The sequence below is a fragment of the Propithecus coquereli genome, unplaced genomic scaffold, assembly GCF_000956105.1.
Source record: "Propithecus coquereli isolate 6110/MARCELLA unplaced genomic scaffold, Pcoq_1.0 Scaffold17, whole genome shotgun sequence".
Classification (NCBI taxonomy): domain Eukaryota; kingdom Metazoa; phylum Chordata; class Mammalia; order Primates; family Indriidae; genus Propithecus; species Propithecus coquereli.
In genome coordinates, this window is record NW_012141635.1 from 7,441,605 (window position 1) to 7,459,086 (window position 17,482).

The following is a 17,482-nucleotide window of genomic DNA, read 5'->3' on the forward strand; positions in this document are numbered from 1 at the left end:
ATTAAAATAATGTCCTAGAACTTACACTTTGCTTCTTTTAGAATCCATTTCATAGTCTTCTCCAACAAACATTAAAAAAAAAATACTATGAAGAATGGGGTTAAAAGCCTAGCTTATGTCATCTTTAGTAAGAAACTGGCAGCAAAATATCAAGTAGCCAAAAAGGCTGAGACACATGGTGGCCACACAGAAGGCAAAAATTTAATATTATTTCCTTCATTCTATGGATCTGGAGGAAACTGATTTAAACAGGATTAAAGTTTTGAACAGGTGAAACTTCCCATATGATTTTTCTTTATCTTTTCAAGATCTATAGAGATAAAACAAATCACCCCCAAAATACGATTTTGGGGGGAAACCATGATAATTCTCTCTTTTAGGGAAAGAAAGAAGCCCAACGAGGCAGTAAAGCCGGTGACTGGCAGAAATGGCAGATCGAGGTGGTCACTGTGCCTCACATTGAAACCAAAGCTGTGAGATGAAGCCACCGCTGGCCATCACACCTGCCGACAAATGCACCAGCTACCCGAGGTGGTGAACATGAAGCCAGGAGCACATCCCAGCGGGATCAGCCAGAAGCTTGGCGTCTTTCTTTGGCGTCTTTTGTGATGACAAAAACACTGTCTCAAAGGTCAGGAGAGCTGCTCTGTGAGCAGTGGGGAGGTCCAAGAAAGGCGAAAGAGCTTATTGAGTTCAGCAAAGTTCCCCGTGCAGTTTCTGTTTTCATTGTCTTCATTTTCCTGGGCAGCTAATCATCATGGACATGGAACGCTCAATGCCATGACCCTGCCAAAGCCAGGGTGGTAGATGGAGAAGATGACCAGGGCAGAGCACAGAGGGGGAACAGACATGGGAACAGAGCGGGGTGAGGCAAAAGGGGAAAGAGTGAAGGGTGGAATCACCCTCTCTTCACTTGAAAAGAGTGACACTAAATGCCCAAGTCAGAAAGCTTCTGCTTCAAGAAATATCTACTCTTTTGTTCTCCACTGAGAATGATAATGATCTAACAGTCTCTCTGAGCCTGGATGCCCCTTGCTTACTCGACTCCTCTGCTGTGGAGTAGGGGTGTGAATCACAAAAACAGTCCTCCCTGAGTATCCTCGGGCCAGGACATCCTGCAGATACCAAAGTCCTCAGATGCTCAAGTCCCTTATATAAAATGGTGTAGTACTTGCATATAATCTATGCGCCTCCTCCTGTATATTTCAAATCATCTCTAGACTACTTATAATACCTAATACAGTGTAAATGCTATGCAAATAGTTCTTATACCATATTTTAAAATTTTTATTATTTTTCATTGTTGTATTGCTATAATATATATATTGTTTTCATATTTTCAATTTTCAGTTGAATCCTGGATGCAAAGCCTGCCAATACAGAGAACCAACTGTTAACACTAATGAGGAGACAGCTGCCACTTAGTCCTATCTCCATGGTCCTGAGCAAAATATCCTGGATTATTTAGTAATGGTCATTTGCAAACCAGCAGTCCCCTAAGACTGCTGTTCACTATCATGCATGGCTGTTGCCCAGTATCTTGGCTTTGAGTGATCACTTCATCTCTCTGGACCACAACTTCCTCATATGTTAAGGGAGGCACATGAGCTTAGTGGTCTACTGCTCAAATGCCCCCATTCTCTCTCTTTTTGGGAATTAGTCACAAGGATTCTCCATGTCTTGCTTTGCTGTTGCATTGTTTTCTTTCTTGGTTTGCTAGTTTATTCATTTGTTGGTTTGTTTTCACAAATAATTGATTTAATAAAGTTTTATAGAATAGTTTGTATTTATGAAACACTTTCTATTTAACAATCAATTGTGAGCTATAAGAATGATACCCCTCCATGCCTACCCCACTGAGTGGTTCTTTGCCCTGTGTCCCTGGCCCTTTCCGTCCTCTCTGCCTTGTGAAGATGCAGCAACAAGGTGCCATTTATGAAGCAGAGAGTGAGTCCTTACCAGATACTAAATCTGCCAGCACCTTGATCTTGGACTTCCCAGCATCCAGAACTACGAGTAATAAATTTATGTTATTTAGACATTACCTAGTCTAAGGAATTTTGTTATAGCATCCTGAATGGATTAAGACAGTCATCATAGGAGCTCACTAGAATACCAACTCTCTATGAAAACCAATAAAGAAAATCAATCAAAAACTTGTCTTTCTTTACAAATTATATTTCAAATAGTTGGTGAAAGAATGGTCTTCTTTAAAATGTACAAAGAATTATAGACTTAGAAAATCACTATTTTATTTATCATGAAATAAATAATGGATATAGACAATGATTGTCATACATATTAAAATCATAGTGTGAAATGTTCATTGCCAATTTGATAATGGATGGATGAGCCAAAACAACCTGAACCCACTAATTCATCTTGGCATCACTGAAAGGGGAACAACTAGATATTATGGGCTTTATGTTGTAACACAGCATCAGTGGAATATTCTTATCTAAACAAAAACTGAACATGAATGGAATGAATCTCTAGATTCTGCTACCAACTTTCAGGAAATGGAGAAGACTGACAAACAAGCTAAAGGAAGAAAACATTCACTAGAATCCAGAATGGATTCTTTCTACATGAACTGGTTTCTAGAACAATTCAAAGGAATGAAAAGAAAGTGAGAGGGAATGCTGGTTATATTAGTAGTCTAAAAGGGACTTAAAAGACAACCAAATGCAAGATGTGGGTCTTGTTTGGATCTTCATTCAAATATACTAACACTAAAAGGACACATTATTTAGACAGTTGGATGGTTTTCCTAGCTCTACCCCTGGGCCAAAAGTTTAAATTTCTTTTTTTTACCCCTTAAAAGAACAACAGACTATTTCCCCACATATGGCACAAGCCTGAATTTTTTTTAATTTAAAGGACGCGTTTTAAAATCTTCATTGTCATAGATTTTAGATCTTTGTAGCTATCCAACATCTTTGAATAAACTCCTTACATTTTATTAATTTCTTGCATTTAAAGTCCCTCCTTCCCAAGGCAGAAAAAGAAAATTCCCATCTCTAGACTCCCAAGTCTTGAGGATTCCAACAATGAGATGCACATATGTCCCGAATCTGAGATGAGAGACAAGAGGAGACCACTGTGAGAGGGGAGTACATATTCTAGCAAACTTACTAGCAGAGACCGCAGGAGGAGTGACAGTGGTGCAGCCTCTGGCCTCCAGTCTTGACAATCATGGTGACATCCTGCAGTGGGTTGGTCATTATACCTGGCTGAGTAGATTTAGATCCCAGCTCTCTAGACCTCCTAGAAATTATTATCTGCTTAAAGGGTATATGGGTGATAATGTTGGTTGCAACCAAGACTCCTGAATGCCAATCGCCCAGAGCCTCTTTGCTATTTTCCTGGGATTAGTTTTATTTTTACAACAAATTTAAGAGGTGGTTACTATTATTAATCCCTTTTTACTGGTAGAAACCTGAGACTGGAGAGGTTATGTACCTTCTTCAAGTTTACAGAATGATTGAGTGTAAAAGCTACATGCACTTGGATTCCCCAGTCACCTTCCCCTGTTCTGCCCAAACTTTGTATTACGCTGCCTCTCTGTTGACGTTGACAAATAAATGAATACTCATCCAGAAGGAGTATTACTATTACTCATCTAGACCTCCTAGAAATTATTATCTGCTTAAAGGGTATATGGGTGATAATATTGTTTGCAACCAAGACCCCCGAATGGCAGTCACCCAGAGCCTCTTTGCTATTTTCCTGGGCCAGCGGGTAAAGTATTATAGTGTCCTGTGCAATGAACTATTATTTTGAACAAATCAAAGGAAAGAAAAGAATGTATTTAAGAATGGTTTAGGGCTTCAGAAGACTCAGATCTATGCAATTGTTTCAGCTCTAGTTCTGCATCTCATGCTGGCCCAAGATTCAGTATCCATCCCTACGTGGACACAAAAATCCCAATCCCCAGCCCCTACTCCAGGCCTATATTGGACTTGATACTGTACTGTAGTGGTCAGCAAACTATGGCCTGGTGCCTATTTCTGTAAATAAAGTTTTATTGCAACACAGCTACACTCATTCATATATGTATTGTCTATTACTGTTTTGGGGGCTATGATCAGAGTTGAGTAGTTACAACATAGAACACATGGCCCCAAAAGCCTAAAGAATTTACTATCCGGCCCTTTACAGAAAATGTTTGCTGACCTTTTCCCTACTAGAACAAAAAGGCATTATCTTTGAGTTTCCATTTTATTTCTGGTACCTGATGATTTTTCTTATTGTGTCAAATTTGAGAGAAAGAGAGACAGAGAGGGGCAGAAGGAGAGACAGAGAGAGAGGGGAAGAAAGAGAAAGAGTCTTAATTTTGGTTTTATTCCTTTGCAGGGAGCAGTCCCCACACAGTGTTGAGTGCACCTTGTATAATACACACAAACCTGAAATGAAGTTTGAGAAAAATTACATGTTGTCATAGAAAAGAGGGAGTGGCACAGAAATAATGAGAGCTGCAATACAATTTATAATTTATTACCATGTACACATGGACACCTTCTTTTATTAGAATCTCATTTTCCCCTCTCCTTATATATTTTAAGGCTATTTTCTACTTTCTTTTCAAAAACGTTTTCGACTCTCTTTGATTCATAAGTATGCACTAATTAAGAGTCACAAACTAAGGGTTAGGGTTAAGCTTAGGCTAAACACAAAAAGGGTTAAAATTTATCATCCAGTCCTCCTTCTGGAGGAGTATTCATTTGTCAACACCAACAGGGAGGCAGCATAATATGAAGTTTGGGCAGAATGGGGGAAGGTGACTGGGGAATCCAAGTGCATGTAGCTTTTACACTTAATCATTCTGTAAACTTGAAGGAGGTACATAACCTCTCCAGTCTCAGGTTTCTACCTGTGAAAAGGGATTAATAATAGTAACTGCCTCTTAAATTTGTTGTAAAAATAAAACTAAAAAATCCACATATAGCATTTAGCTTAACGTCTGTTCCATAGCAATATTTTCATGAGTACCAGTTATTCTTATTATCATCATCATCAATATTACTGCTAACTATGGTAATGGAAAATAAAATGCTGTGTGTTGGCCGTGGATTCTTATCCCACAATGCTAGACGTGAAGAAGAGGAAGGAGAGGAAAAGAAGGAAGAGGAAGAAGAAATAACTTTACTCTGTTCCCTTAGAAACCATCCCCTCAGTCTTTTTTGTTTTTTTATGAGGTAGAGTCTTGCTCTGTCGCCCAGGCTAGAGTGCAGTGGCATCTTCATAGCTCACAGCAGCCTCAAACTCCTGGGCTCAAGCAATCCTCCTCCCCAGCCTCCCAAGTAGCCAGGACTACAGGCACACACCGTCATGCCTGGCTAAATTCTTGGTCATTATTGAGGCTGGTCTTGCCCTCCTCCCATCTCAGGACTGTCCACATTTCCTGCAAAATGGCCTTTTATTTTTTTCTTATTCCACACTCCCTAAGTCCATGGTTCTTGAAGGGCAGCTTTATTACTTCCATGCAAATTTCCCTCACCACCCCCGGGTAAAAATTTTAATGTTCAGTTCTCAGCACCACCACATCCCTATTACAACCTTCACCCTCTGCTTCTCAGGGAACTTCACAGCGAAGCCGGGTAACTGGGTGCTGGTCCTAGCTACTCCTGGGACCAATAAACCCAATCCTTCTTCCCAGTATCTGAATGTCCCAAATCTCCCTGAAACCTATCACTTTCCATTGCCTTTCCACCAGATCAACTTCTTATGATCCCACCCAAATGGCCCGTTAAAAACTCTGACTTTTCTCATTCGAAGGGTGCAGCGTGGGGAATGAAATACAGGAAGGAGGCATTCTTCTTTCTGATTATTCAGTTACACTGTAGATTAAACGAGCAAGTAACGACACCATGGTGAGGAGAAATGAGAAGGGAGGACGACATAGTGGGCAGCAGAGTACCTCTGGTGGAGGTGATGGACAGCTTTGGTGTGTCCACCCCACGTGAGTACTGTATAATCAATATTACTTTTTCCACTTGGGCAAATGCACTTGGTGCATGAGTCCCAAATACAAGTAATTACCCCGTTGTTCTAAGTTCTATGTTCATCTTGCTTCTCAGGCTTCGACCAGTTTATTTTCTCACATCCTGCCTAGGAATTTATCTCTAGTTCTGTGATAACTAACCCAAGAGTATCAGGAGCTCCTGGAGCAGTTTTGCAAGAACGACAAAGACAATTAAGAGTGAAAATAAAACCTACCCAAACATGAGATTATTTTCTTTATCGGATGGAACATAAAGAGGAAACCTAATAACGTTTGTCAGGCAGATAAAGGGGTCTTCCACAAAGCACATCGACCAACTGCTCTTTGTGGTCATGAAGGCAGGAATAAGAGGAAGCAACTTAATCTGAAGCCTGGGGGATTTAGAGACAAAAGAGAGCTTGGTGACACTGAGGGTCATTAAGCACTATAATCTGCTTGATAGGGATGCCACAGAGGTTTGGATTTACTGACCAGCTTTTATGCTGAAGAGAGGGGAGGAAAGTAATGTTCTCTGATTGTCTCCATTGGTTGTGTGAATGCCAAGACCTACACTGTTTAGAGCTGTGCTATTTAGAAAAATGCAATATTTCAGTTAAAATTTTTAAAATGCTTAAATCATCATAAAAGTATTTCCATTACACCTTTTAAAATAATATAATGATTTACTTTGAGCAGTTAAATTATAAAGGGCCAACTACAAGGCCGTATTTAAATAAATTAAATTCACTGTATTAAACACATTTCTGCCTGTTATAGGCTGAATTGTATCTTTCCAAAATTCATATTTTGAAGCCCTAAGCCCCAGTTTCTCAGAATGTGAACTTATTTGGAAATAGGGTCATTGCAGATATAATTACTTAAGTTAAGATGAGGCCAGACTGGAGCATGGTGGACTCCTAGTCCAGTATGACTTGTGTTCTCATGAAAAGGGGAAATTTGGTTACAGTTTTGCATAGACAGAAAACACGAACACACAGGGAGAACATCATGTGAAGATGAAAGCTAAGGTTGAGGTGAAGCTTCTGGAAGTCAAAGACTGCCGAAGATTGCCAGTGAACCACCAGACACTAGGGGAGAGGCATGGAACAGATTCTTCCTCACAGTCCCCAGAAGGAACTCCCCATGCTGACACCTTGATCTTGGACTAGCCTCCAACAATGACACTAAAATTCTAAAATTGACAACAGTGTCTGCATTAAAGTCACTCGGTTTGTGGCATTTGTTATGGCAGCCGTAGAAAACTAATACACTGCCTCTGGCCACAAAGAGACTTTAGTCTAAAGAAAAGTATCTAGCACTATTCCCAGGTGGACACCAATCTGCAGCTTGCTTGTTAAAAAGTCTGGCTGTGATGTCCGGCAGCTCACCAAGCCCTCCCTATCTCCTCTTCCCGAGTCACTCATCACCATCACACATCACAGCCACACTTCCCACCCGTAAGAATTGTGCTCAGATATCTGTCATCACTCAAATGCACCTGACCCCGTGTTCAGACATAGGCTGCCCTACCCAGTTAGTCAGCTCTAGTAGCATAGATCACGGCAGTGTTAACATACAGCAATGCAAAGTTATGCTCTGCTTTAAGCTCATAGTCTAGGCAACTTAATGACCAAAAATAATGGTGCTGATTCAGAGTGGCAGTGAGAATTACACTAAGTCAAGTTGTGCATGTGTGCATGTGCCTATGCTTTGTGTTTTCGACTGTTTGTCAAGCTCCCTAAAGCTCAATTCAGTCAAAGCTCTTAGTACTTGAAAGAGTCCAAAACGATGTCATAGTAAGGAAAAAATGAGAACATTGGTCTTGACTAACCATTAGATTGGTTGATTGAAAAGTTAATTCAGTGATATAGCTTTCATTCAATCTCCAGTATGTGCACCAAATATTTCTTGGACCTTTTATATTTCCCTTGGTGGTATATATTCAAACATCTGGCATCCAATCAATTCTCCCTGCCTATTACCTCTCATTCCCACTCCATACAAAAAGAAGGCAAATATCTTCCTATGTTCAGTGTGAGGAAGCTGCTTACATGCTAATTGTCTGCAACCATCCTCAAGTTTAACTTGATTCTTTTCATCCTTCTACATGTAAAATTTGTTTCTATTTTCAAATTCAGCATCCTCGAATTGTTTCTGTCAAGCCTTGCCTGAGCAGAAAACAGATCCTTGGGAAATCAGAGAAGAGGAAGAGAAAAGAGCAATGACTTGGGAAAGATGGGGCTTTGGTTGCTTAAAGACTGAGCCAATTATCTCATTACCCCAGTTTCCGGCCCACTGGCCTGTGGAATGAGCACTCCTGGGTCACTCTGGGTTCTGGGGCGCCGACTGGGCTCTGTGCTCCACCCCTCCAGCTGCTGAGTTCATTCCTATTCCTGAGACAGTCTTTCATCTACTCAGTTCTCAGGTAGGGAGTATTTTTAATTGTACAGCATGCTACACTATCTGTATTTATTTATCTTGTAACAACTAATTCATCACTTAAGTTTAAGGAAAAGTTATTTGATCCCAAAGGATAAAAACTTCCCTTTACCAATCAATCTTCATCTACTCTACTGTAATTATGGATTATTTACCCACATCACATCTCCCTGGCAGCGTGTAGCTAAGACATCCCTTGCTAACAAATGAGATAACACACAAGGTGATTTGTCATTATTGCAGGTCATTAGTTCTTAAGCCTTTAAACCTGTCTTTCCACAATAGCTATCTTTACTACAGTGCTGGGTCATGGAAGATCTGGGAATTTAGACTTTCTTAGAAGGGAAATAATCTGTTTGCTTACATTTTCCAACCCTCCCCCCAAACACACACACAGCAAATCTCGAAGGGAGAAATGTTAACGAGAAAACTAAATCAGAAAGGTCAACTGTTGTTTGGTTAAGAAAGAAAAATGTATTAAATGGAGTCACTTTAAATATAAGGAATTATAACTTTACACAAAAGTTAAATTATATTCCTGCATTGACATTTTGCTGATACAGATTCATTTGTTACTACTGGCTTCTACCGTCAATCAGTCTAAATGAGGAGGAAAAAAAGACTGCCTTGTGGCTGAGACCACTGCCTTAATCATGAAGACTCCTGCAAGGAATACGTGCATCATCTCTTTCCTCCAGTTTGCTGCTAAGAAAATATAACTGTGCTGCCCTCTAATGGTGTCACCTTCCAGGTTTAAGGTTGCTAGCACTGAGCTGTGTAGCCACCATTGTAAGGGACATCATCAGATATGAAATGCAGAAGACGGACTCTAAACCAAACTCACATCATCTTTCCCAAAAGAATCACCATTGTTTCATCAGTACTAGAATTGTCACTTTTCTACATTTGTATTTGACTCGAGAAATTACGGAGCCCTCAGAAGCCAATACCATATACTTTTTCATTAATGGATTATGGAGCAGGAAGGATCCTACTTTAGGTTGTGATGCAATGTATTCTCATTGAGAACAAAGAAGACATTTTTCAGGAAACAAGCAAGACCTGAAGTGCGTAGCAGTACCTTTTAAGTGGACTGGTGATCTACAGCATTCGTATCTATCTGTCTGTCTGTATGTATGTATGCATTTCTCTTTTAAATTCATTAACCTGAGTATCTTAATCTGTTTTGGTAGTTTCCTTTATGCCAGATTACTTCGTGCTATTTACAAAATTGCAAATGCTATTTACATTTCACTCCATCAAAAGTTAAAACCAGAATCTTCATCCAAGATTGACAGTTAGAGCCTCCAGATTCTCTACTTCCAGACCTAACTTGTAGTGGACTCCATAGAGCTGAAAGAGAAAGTAGAGAAAACATTATGGCCTGGATGTGTTTGGCACACTTTTCAGCCCAGGAACCTGACCTTCGATTACCCCTCAAGTTTGACAAAGAAAAGAATCAGCCCATAATTACAGGCAAGTGCAAATAGGAAGGCTTCTTCCACACAGCCCAGGGAAGACCTGCATCTAAACTAGCTGATCAAGTCACATAAATATTAATAACACTGTTTAAAGTGGCATGTGGTTCTATTGGCCACGCCTCAGTCAGAGCAGCTTCTATAGCCCAGCTGCTAGTTGCTTTCTCTGAGATCCATTTATAAATAATTGAAGTGTTTAGAGTGAAATTACCACCCTGTATATGAAAGAGATCATTGTGTGAGTGCCCATCAGATGGGGAATCCCAAATTACTGTTAGGTTGAAGGAGATGGAGCAGGCCATATTACCAGTGTGTGTCTGTGTGTGTGTGTGTGTGTGTGTGTGTGTGTGTGTGTGTGTCTGTCTGTCTGTCTGTCTGTCTGTGTCTGTGTGTCTGTACATCAGGAATCTCCTACAGGGAAAAGGAAGACAAGAAGCTGCTTCAATTGTTCCTTCATCTTCTCCAGGTGAGTGGTCTAGGTCAAAACACTGGCTTTAACCCGAAGCTTTTGAACTTTCATCAAGCTGGGAAATAGGGATTATAGTAAGGGAAAAAGAAAATTGAGAAAGAGAAAAGCAAAATGTCAGAGTGCAATAGCGTTGCCACTATAGCAACACAGAAGTGTGTTTTGAATAGTTAAAGAAAGATTCAACTCACACATATAAACAGAATTTTTAGTAACATTACTCTAAAGAAACCAAGGAAATAAAACTGCATTAGATAGCAGGAGAGAGAAGAAAAGTATTATAATTCTATCATTTCAGAAATAATGGTTTCTGGAGGTTGGGGGCAATACATTGGCAAACTTCTTCACATTAGACTACACAGCAGTTTTGTCTTCAATAATTTTATTCTAGGATGTAAGAAGAACCAGTGTGTATATGGTCAACAAGTGCCAATTCCAGATTGAGTGAATTTTCACTTTAAAAATTGCAAAACATCCTCATTCTTATCTCCCCAAAACAGATTTCATTAATTCTGAAGGGAAGTTTCAGTCTTAATTTATTAACAAATAGTTTCTCATAAACATTTTTTTAAAAACATGCTGATGAAACTAATTTGGAAAGGTCAGTGCGAGAGATTAAAAAATAAATACTGTATTTCTCTCTTCTAAAATTCTCTGAGATAACTCATTCTTCAAAGTAAGAAACTATCAGCCCATATGTTTTATCAGCAATTATTTATTGAGAAGCTTTCCTGTTTAAAGGATGGTACTAGACTCTGTGGGGGGTTCAGAGATTTATACAGCAAGTTTCTGCCCTCGAAGAAGTTGTAGTACACAGAGATGTTCCAGCAGAATAAATCCGTTTCTACATTGATTTTTGGATCATATCTAATTCAAAAGATTTCAAGACAACTCTCCCCTACAGAGTCTACTCAATTCCTATTGAATCATAAATATGGGAAATGCAATAGAGATTTTTTTTATATAAAATATTGCTATAAAGAGAGAGAAGCCACTAATGATAAAGTCTGAACTCACAACTCTAGTAGCTTTGCAGTGAGATTATATTTGATCAACTTGGAAGAATCATCTGTAGTTTCTCAGAATAGCAAGAAATTCTGAGAAGGATGAGATACAGTTCAATTGTTCTGTTTAACCTCTAGAGCCTGTGCTATCACAGGAGAGGATTCTAATTGGACTGGGGCCTCAGATAAGGGAAAGGGAGAAGGGAAGCCAAGATATAATTCTGATATATTCAAAAGGCGTTATTACCTGGAAACACTAAAATAGGCTGGTGCTGAGACAGCTGCTATAATTGAAGCAAATATCATTTGTATCGTCAGCTCACATACTCACTTTCAGCTGCGCTCAGTTACTGAGCTAACCATTTGTGCTACCCAGACTCTTCGTGTGTTCAGCCAAACTGTTTAGCTGCCACATTTCTAGGATTCTGCACATCCCTGTGTCCTGTAGAAAACCATGGGGGAGGCACACACGCTCTTTTTCTTCAAATTCAGCTTCCCTTAGGAATATGAGCTGCATCTTTGGCGGCATAATGTGGGAGGTGAGGGTGTTATATCCTCACAGGCAGCTGTTCCATACTTAGATAAATGTTATATCTGTCAAGAGCGTTGGCAGGAGGGAGAAAGAGACCTGGAAACCAATGGGCATAAAAAGCTAGACAATAGAGAAAATATTTTCTATCCATTGCTTCATTTATTTTCTGCATTACTCTTGGAATGTTACTCTGAAATTCCCTATTAGTGTGTTTCATCCATTGTCTTGTTTATTTCATCCATACTCTTGGAGGCTTGCTCTGAGATCCTGTATGGATTTTACATCCAGATCTACAGATGCCATAAAGGTCACAATCTATCATAACGAGGTGGTTTTGGAAGAATGCTACCAGACTCGTGGGCAAACCCACGTGCATTAGTGCATGCAATCCAGCTACTTCATCAATACAATCCCTCCTTCTCTTCTTATACATTGGCTGAAAGTACAGCCTCTCAAAGAAGATGGAGCCAGCTTTGAGAATGAAGGCCTTAGAGAGACCCAGTGATCTCTGCCCACGGATTCTCGTGGTCATTGAAGGAAAAAAATAAATGCCCTGCAGTGCAAAGTTTTGAAGTTTATGTGACAGAAAAGCACCACCCTGTTGATTTGATTAATCTAACAGTGCCTCTTTTTTCTCTTGAAATGAAGCCTCAATCTTGAAGAAGGAAGATTTTCCATTGGAAGGATGATCATTCCACCCTTGGGGAGCTGAGCACCAAAATATCATTGAAGCAATCTCACATGGCCCCTACAAATCTTCATGTCCCTTTTAAAGTGTCCACAGTTTATGAGGAAGTGTCCACAGCTCCTGGTGAACACCTACAGAGCAATTCTGGACAGACTGATAAGCTATATGCCACCCAATGAGGTACCAGTGTCCCTCTTAAAGTCCCTCTCCGCTCATCTGACATTCACATTTTTGATATGTCTGACTCTCCACTACCTTGTGAGATATTTGAGAATAGGTAATATGTCTTTTCCATTTTTATAGATCTAGTCTCTAGCATAGTAGTTGGAAGACAGTAACTTCCATCTAAGTGTTTGCTGAATTGAACTAACACCGTATTTCCTATATAAGGAGCCTACCCCAAATCATAGGGTTATAATAATCAACATATGTCTAGAAGATTTGCTCCTTTACTCTTAACAACTGAAAAACAGTAAAATATTCACAGCATTGCTGGTCTAACATGGGAAATTTTCACGTATGAATGTAGATACATAATCTAAAATTAACTAAAAGGACCAGTTTTACTTCCGTTAGAAAGTGACTTTAAATCCCCAAGTAAAAGATTAAGCTCCACATGATAAATGATCAGACCTTAATTTTGTGTTGCCTGACATTTATGAGAGTTCAGGAGAAGACATTTTGATCATTTTTTTTTAATAAAAAAGGAAAACTTTTACTTTTGGGAAATATCATTCTGAGAAAAAAAAGAAAAATTTGAGTTAGTCCAGTTTTACAATGTGTGGTTGCAATATACCTTAACTCTGAAATTCACATCATTACATTACATACCAAGGGTGAGCCAGGCCCTTAGGAAGAACTGAGATCCCCTGGCTGTGTATAAACTCAGCCTCAGAGTGTCCGAAGTAGTAAAAATATAAAGTCTTTAAAAATAGGCTAGATGCATGTGTTTATTATAAATACTAAGGAGACAGGCAACACATGACCTCTCCAAAACCCTTTAAACATAAAATTCACAGAAAGAAAGATTTCTTTGGAATTAAGTGAACTATTGCGCTTGAAAATATTTCATAAATGTCAAAGCATTAGGAATCTGTATCATATTATTAGCATATTATTAGTGTTTAACATTTATGAAAGATACCTCTGCTTTACCTCTTCAAGTTGTCCAGCTGCGTAAAATACTAACTGTGCAAAAATGAGTGAATTACTTAAATTTTCTGAAACTTTGTTTTCTCTTCTGTAGATAAAAGGTAGTAATCCCTCCAAGCACTGTGATGAATCTTAAATGAGATTATCAACATGTCAGAAACATTAAATTTGTTATTAGGTACATGTTCTGCTCACTCACCTTCTGCTATCAAAATACAATGGTATTTGACTTCAAAACTTTCAAGAACAAGAGAAAACTCCTACACCTGTTAAAGAAAATACACAGAATTTTACATAACATACAGCGTAAATTAACAATAAACCTACAAGAAATCTGTCTTCTTCCTTGATGCCTTCTCTATATAGACATTAATTTAAATACTACCATGAACTGGCAGAATAAAGATGCACAGAAAACAGAGATCGAAAAGCAGCAAGAGGGTAAGAAAGAGAGAAAACTAAATGATCAGGTTAATGCAAAGAAAAGGAGAGGTAAATATAACTTTATTTTTCTTTTTGCATGTGTAATGTCTTGATGTGTTTCATGGTAGCTAAGTTGAAAGCTTTGCTAATTTGTACAAAATGGCCATGAACCAAAGCTTCCTTTGTCCATTTGTGCAACTCTAAAAACAACCAATTTAGTTTAAATTTTCTACCTAAAATTTATCTATGAGTTGAGATGAGACAATATATATGTCAGTTCAATCATTTTAACAATGTGAACAGCAAAAAGGTAATGATGAGTGTTTTGGCTTCAATACTACAACCAGACAGGGAACTCAGCAACATGTTGCAGATTTTGGTTTAGAAAAGGACAGTTTTAGCCCACCAAATCTATAATAAAAAAAAAATGTGTTAGTTTAATTCAGTTAAATTTATTCAACTTATGTTTGTATCAAACCAAACATAAATGGTAATATTTAGGGGATAGTACAGTTGATCTAGATTGTTTGCCAAGACTAACATTTAATTAATTTGAATTCTTCAGGTATATCTAAAAAAGGAATATAAAATGTAATTCAACAACCATTTATATAATGCCTACTGCGTGCAAGGCACTATGCAAGTTTATTTAAGGAATTTTATACTTTTTTTCTGTTATATATTTACTCACTAACCTTTAAAAATGCTTGTAGTTTGGACTAACTAAAATCTAGTCCATCCTCACTTGAGATTTGGGGTTTAGAACCTCATTCGATTAAGTGCACGTTGAGAAGCAGCAGAATTTTAAAACAGCTGCTATCAAGCAAAAGAAACAGGTTCTGCAGCCCAGATAATTTAAGAGCAATTATTTTTTTTAGTTACATAAAAAGACATTTTCAGACCTCTAATTGCTCCAAATTTATCTGCTAAACAGTCATTATGATCCATTTTTAACCCCTTTCTGACATCAAGAACTAATGCTGTAATTGAACTGTGTCATCATTGATCTCAATTCTGAACCACTAGAACAGCTGGGTTTTGCCTTTCACTGCAATTGTATCCATTTTCTTCCTAATCACTCCCATGCCTGCAGATATGCACTGTATAACCAAGAAAGAATTGTTTAAAGCACAGCTATATGTAGTGAATGGCATATATTGCCTAGTAGACTATTATTTTCTATTTTCACATATTTAGAGTAGGGATAAAAGTACGGACATCTCTATTTTAAAAGTTCATTTTCCTATTTCTTTTCTTTTTGCCCAAATGGTCTTTTATGATAACTTAATTTAGTTTGCTTACTCATATTTATAATTCAGTTAAGAGAACCAAAGAATTTTAGATCTACCCCATTGCAGGTGCTAAATACATCAAAACTAAGCCTTGTTCTTAAGGGATATAAAGCCCATATGAGAAAAAAATTACATAAGAAAATAGAGAGAGAGCAATTGTGTTTGAGCCTTGAAATTAGAGCTATGCATTAAAATGGCTCTAATACACTCTAACATTTGTTATAATCTTGAGCTAAATCTTCACTTCAGCCCTAACCTCAATGTGGGGGACGGTCAGTAGGAATTTTTCATTCAATGGATGTTAAATTGATCAAATTCTTGGATTTTACCATTAATATCTAATTTAAGAAATTTCAAATTATTTTTGTTGTTTAGCATAAATATGTGTTTTGTTTCACATAACTCTGTAAAACTTGGCGCTTACATTTAAAAAATAATGCTTTTTTTTTTTTAAGTTCAGAAACTGTTTTAGGCTTTATCAAGACCCATCCTTCTTTCTACCATAAAAATGATTCTGTAGAGAGTAAAATTCTGCACCAAAATCGTGGACCTGGCAATGGAAAGAGCAGAAGGAAGGGCTGGAAACACAGTCTTCTAATCTCAGCTCCACAGTTATGGCCCATGCTTCACTTACTCTAAGCTTCTATGTCTTTATTCTGAAAGAGAGGATTGAAAGAGATGGGCTCTAAATCCCTTCTGCCTATGATTCTTCTAAGACTCTTAAGAAATAAAAGCTATACAGAATCATTAGTAATATGTTTTGAATTAACGTAGTGTCAGAGATAAAGCCAGACATTAGTTAAAAGTGGTAAAGACAGATTTTATTCAGTAATAACTATTGCAATCAAGTAGAGAGCCAGGTATAACCTGAGCTAACTCCATTGGAAAAAAATGGTGAGAGATTTTTTAAACACTGGAAGGTGCTAAAGGAAGGGCATGACTAGGCCATCTGGGCTTGTTGATTGGTGCTTATCTGGAGGAGAAACAAACATTTTGTATCTTTGTGACAGGAGGTAGTGGTACAGGTTGGAGCTAGGTGCCCACACTCACCCTCCCACAGGGAGTGGGAGTTATCTCCACAGATGTTTGCATTGCAAAGAGATAGCTCCCAGGACTTTGAAGAGACAATTTGGGGAAGTAGAAAATTTATTTCTCAAAGGACATTGATAATTGCAAGCTCTTTCAGTGAGCATTTTAAGGGGCAAGGTGGCGGCTGGGTCATCCTAGGAACATGGCCTTAAGCTGCCAGAAGGAATGCTAGAGTTTGGTCAAAGAGAGTCTTTGTCAGTAGCAATGGACCAGTCCAGAACTTTCATAACCATCTGGTGTCTTGGAGGAGACTGAGCTCAGATAAGAATACTTTCTACTGTAGTACAGAATCAGAATTTTAGAAGGTACAAGAAGAATCCACTTATATAACACATTTGTTTCTGCCATATATATGGACTCTTAAAAAAAGGAAAATGAAAAATTTGGCCCAAAATACCTCAGCCAAGGGCTCCATCTAGCTTTATTATAGCACTGTCTTAAGTCATTTAAATATATGTAGCTGCATTTCTGTTAAATGCCTAACAGTTGAATGTTCAACCCATCTTAACACTACCTGCTCCCCAGAAAAAATGAGTCAAATACGATACTCTGGAGCACCGTAGTGAAGAATGACAAGCCCATTTGATTTGTATCAATAATCATAATTCTTCATATTCTTATCGCCTTTTCTAAAAGAAGGAATTTCAAAGTGAAAGACCTTCAGAGGGCATCTCTCTGTAAAATCTTATTTAGCTTTCATGAAAAATTTAAATGTAAGTTTTTGTAAATGCAAATGAAAATATTAAAGGTGCTCAATATATTCACAGAGCAGCTTGATATTTTTTCATGCAATAATGTTAATGTGCTGTACCCTGTACAACAGTACCATAATTAAACCTGTTGGCATTTTTCTTTTAAACCTAGTCATAAAAAAAACTCCCTAAGCAATAATGTGCCATTCCAAGACTCCAACCAGTAGTTTCCACTGTTTAGGAA